Source organism: Thunnus albacares, chromosome 15 (genome assembly GCF_914725855.1).
Source record: "Thunnus albacares chromosome 15, fThuAlb1.1, whole genome shotgun sequence".
NCBI lineage: Eukaryota > Metazoa > Chordata > Actinopteri > Scombriformes > Scombridae > Thunnus > Thunnus albacares.
In genome coordinates this window covers 1,146,957-1,151,059 of record NC_058120.1, presented here as the reverse complement: position 1 = coordinate 1,151,059, position 4,103 = coordinate 1,146,957, and the positions used below count along the sequence as shown (strand labels likewise).

Here is a 4,103-nt window from a genome sequence, read left to right as displayed (position 1 = left end):
TTAAACTGTGTTAAAAACTGTATTGGAAATGGTTTTTTGTGTATAAATTTGATGTTCAGATGTTCAGTTATTAGTACTGTTATGTCTTAATCAGGTGGATTGGTGTGGACAAAACAACTTGGAGCTTGATGCTCTGAAGACAGTGTAGATGGTTCTGGATATCAGAAAGAGCCCAGCCCTCCCCGTCCCCATCGCCCTGTGTGACTCTTTAGTCAACACAGTGGACTCCTTCCGCTTCAGATGAAACATCATCACCCAGGACCTCAAGTGGGAGCAGAACATCAGCAGCCTCGCCAAGAAAGCTCAGCAAAGGATGTACTTCCTGCGGCAGCTGAAGAAATTCAGCTTGACAAAGGCAATGATGGAGCAACTCCCAAGGACAAGGTCAAACTCCAATGTATCATCCACTGTGCTGAGAAGGTGATCAGCTGCATCCTGCCATCCCTCCAGGACCTGTATGCCTCCAGGACCCTGATGCAAGCAGGAAAGATCATAGTTTATGTCTGGGCTCCCACCCCAGACATAAACTAAACTTTTTTAAAACACTCTCCTCTGACAAGAGGCTGAGGTCTTAATAGACCTCAGCTTCTTGACAAGAAGACCTCACATGACAAGAAAAAAAATTCCTGACTGCAGCTAGTCTCATCAGCAAGGCATGGGACCCCCACTGACATAGATTCTATCCCACCCCTGGACACTACACATTATATTAATATAAAAATGTCATAATTTCTTCATCTGTGAACCCATCACATACAACATGGTGTGTTACATTAACACATTTCTTTATATTATTACATTTGCACATGACTGTTTATAGTGTGAACATTTGCACAATCCCGGTCAATATCTTGTGCAATATCTTTTAAACTCAAACAGCTCTTTTCACTCACTTAGAATATTTTACTTACATTTGCATTTTGTCATTTTGCAGAAGCTTTTATCCAAATAGACTTACAAGCGAGGCAAGACAATCAAGCGTTAGAGGTTGGTTCAAACTCTCAAGTAGCTGACTAGGTACAAGTGAGAGTACTAGACAGAAGTTTTTTTTTTTTTTTTTTTTTTTCTAATTATTACCGTAAGAAACAACTGAGAGTAGACAAGTCCATAAGGAATACCATAAACAAAAAGAAAGTCGTGCAACAATCAACATTGAGAAGTTCACAGAAGAGCTGAGTTTTCAGGCGTTTCTTGAATGCACCATGGGAGTCAGCAGACTGTATGGACCTGGGTAGCTCATTCCACATTGCAGAACCACAAACAAGAAGAGTCTGGATCGTGACTTGGTACCAGGCAGTGATAGTATTACCAGGCATCATTCATTTGTGGCAGGAGTGGATGGGAGGGGACATAAGGCCTAATGTGTGACTCAATGTAGGAGGGTGCCATTGCATTGGTCACCTTGAAGGCAAGCATCAAAGCTTTGGACTTGATGCAAGCTGCCACCAGGAGCCAGTGGAGGGAGATGAATAACGGTGTGACATGAGCTTGTTTAGGTTGGTTGAACACAAGATGTGCCACTGCTTTCTGAATACTCTGCAGTGTTTTAAAAGTGCATTCTGGAAAGCAGCAGATAGGTCAAGCAGGATGAGAACTGATGACTTATTTTCCACTCTCACTGATCTCCAGAGCTGCATAGTCTAGAACTGCCAACAGAGCCGTCTCAGTAGAGTGACCACTCTTGAAGCCAGACTGGTTGGGATCAAGCAAGTTGTTCTGAAAATGAGAGACTTGGGTAAGTACAGCATGTTCAAGTGTTTTAGATAAAAAAGAAACTGGTCTCTAGTTTAAAGTTTGTTTAAACCATTTATGATCTTGGTAGTAGTTGCCTTACCTTGTGTTTTTGATTGTTACGCACCACAACACCAAAGCAAATTTCTTGTATGTGCAAACCTACTTGGTAATAAACCTGTTTCTGATTTCTGGAGATAAGAATGGCAAGGTAAGAAGGGACTAAATGCTTTCTATCACCTATCACAGAGACTGGTCTTCTCCCACCAGAGATATAGAACTTCAATTCTTTTCACAACATTTAAGAGTGTCAGGGAAAGTTCTGTCATAGTTATATTAAAACTACTGCAAGTTGAAATAGTGACACCTAGTAGCTGTTATGGGTATGCTGATGTACAGTATGTCTAAATGGGAGTGGGAGCACATGCAGTCCACTTAGCAACTTACTAGATTTGCCAACTTTTAAGATCCCCTTAGCTACTTTTTTCCCAAAAAAGCAACAAATCTAGCGACTTTCTGGACACACCATAATTCCTCTCCTTGAAATGAGTTGCAGCAGCACCAAACATTGGCCAGACAGAGATGTGAATGAGCTGCGAATGTGCATACCAAGACCAATCACTTATTCGCATTGTTAGGCTACCTTCTCCTTTGTTTTTATTCTGAATGATTGACCTTAATCTTGACTATTTAAGTTAGTTTTTTTTACAGTTTATGATAGTGAGTTTACTCCAGTGTGTTTTTTCCAGTTTGACTCTTTACTTTTATTTTTTAAATATATGATATATATGATATGCAAATTAGTACGCGATACCATCTACCAACATCCAGCAACTTTACGAGCAAGCTTTACCTACTTTCAACTGAAAATAGTTGGCAACGCTGAGCACAGTCTGAGGAAGATCTTACAGATCAAAATGTTGCCTCAAAAAAAAAAAAAGAAAAAGAAAAACAAGAATGAAATTGGGAGCTTAACAGTGTGCAGACCTTGCCCTTTTGTACCCAACACTGAGCACATGCCATGGAGAGCAGCTTTGTTCAGTATTTCACTTCATCTGTGTAAAGCGACATCTGCATACATCTTATACCTTTTGTCATTTTGTATTTATTCTTCATTTATAGTTTTGGTCAAGATGTCAAATTTGTTAGCTTTGTAAGAAAGATGTTTACCAGACCATATTTCCTTGTGTTTTTCAGCCTAGTTTGGTAAACCAGGCTATTTTGGATTGGCCTATGGTTGTTTGTGAAAGTTTATATTTAACACATATATTAAACCCTTGATTCCACTGGACACAAATGCATTGTATTCCGGCTGTGACACGGTTTTGTTTCGTCCTCCACACAGCTTCATACCCCACTTGGAGTGTTTCAGAAGTGGAGCATTTTGCTCCGGCAGTGCCAGAGAGAAGAGAGCCATCCCTCTACCTGGAGAGTGGGCAAGGGACCAGGGCAGTTATGGCAGCAGTGGTGCCATAAAATCTTTTTCATAAAATTTTCCTCTTCCAAGATGAACCTCTCGTCATCCATGGTGACAAATATCCTCTAACTGGTTGACTTCTGGCCTGGTGGCACTGGTTATAACGTAATGTTGATGTAGTGATGTGATATATGATCGGAACTCTTCACAGGACTTTTATTTTGAAAATTGCATATTTTTAGCAGAGTGGAGCAGAGAGCCACTTCTAAGATGCTCTTGAAACATGCTGTGTCTGGTGGAATCACAAGCATTGACTAGAGTGGCCAGCTCTGGTGGCTGCGTTGCAGCCGGAACGTGACCAGGTGGAATCAAGTCGTTAAGCATATGAATCTCTGGACTATATTTTTGTTTTCTTTATAGTGTCACCCTTTCTTCTTGTTAATAAACCTGTTGGATACTACATAAATGCCTCCAGAGTCCTGATGAAGGAAAGGTGTTTAGCTGCCTGTCAACATATACACACCATGTGTGTTGAGAACAACACGGCTTTTCTTTAATGTCAGATAAACTTGTTTGTTTGTGGAGCACTTTAAACAAACTCCACCTCCATGCCATTAGCTAATTAGTTTCCTGTGCTACAGTCATTCTCAAATTGGTCTCAACCTCAGCCCCCAGTTGAATTCAAAAATAGTTTGGATTTTTAGCCTTGGGAGCTTCTCCTGGGAGCCACTCTGACAGGCCTGACCTCAACTGACCCTGCCTGTGATTACCATCCAGTAGGAGGAGGCCCTGGAAACCTGAGAGCACACTGGATTTTGAAAAAGATGGGTTTGATTGGTTTGGGAGGTGCTGAATTTTATGTGGATTGTTTTAACGGAGAATCACAGTATTGCAATAAGATAATATTTCTGCATTTGAAACTCATTTGTTTTGTTTGCATTTCAAACCCCCTTCA

General features: G+C 40.8%; 1 long non-coding RNA gene across 1 annotated transcript; it reads left to right on the top strand.

The window, feature by feature from the left end:
* The first annotated feature begins 386 nt into the window (after positions 1-386).
* On the top strand, positions 387-3,711 carry LOC122998100. Its single transcript, XR_006407335.1, has 3 exons — positions 387-1,496; positions 1,630-1,735; positions 3,077-3,711. It is a non-coding gene; the product is annotated as an uncharacterized LOC122998100 (long non-coding RNA).
* Positions 3,712-4,103: the final 392 nt, after the last annotated feature.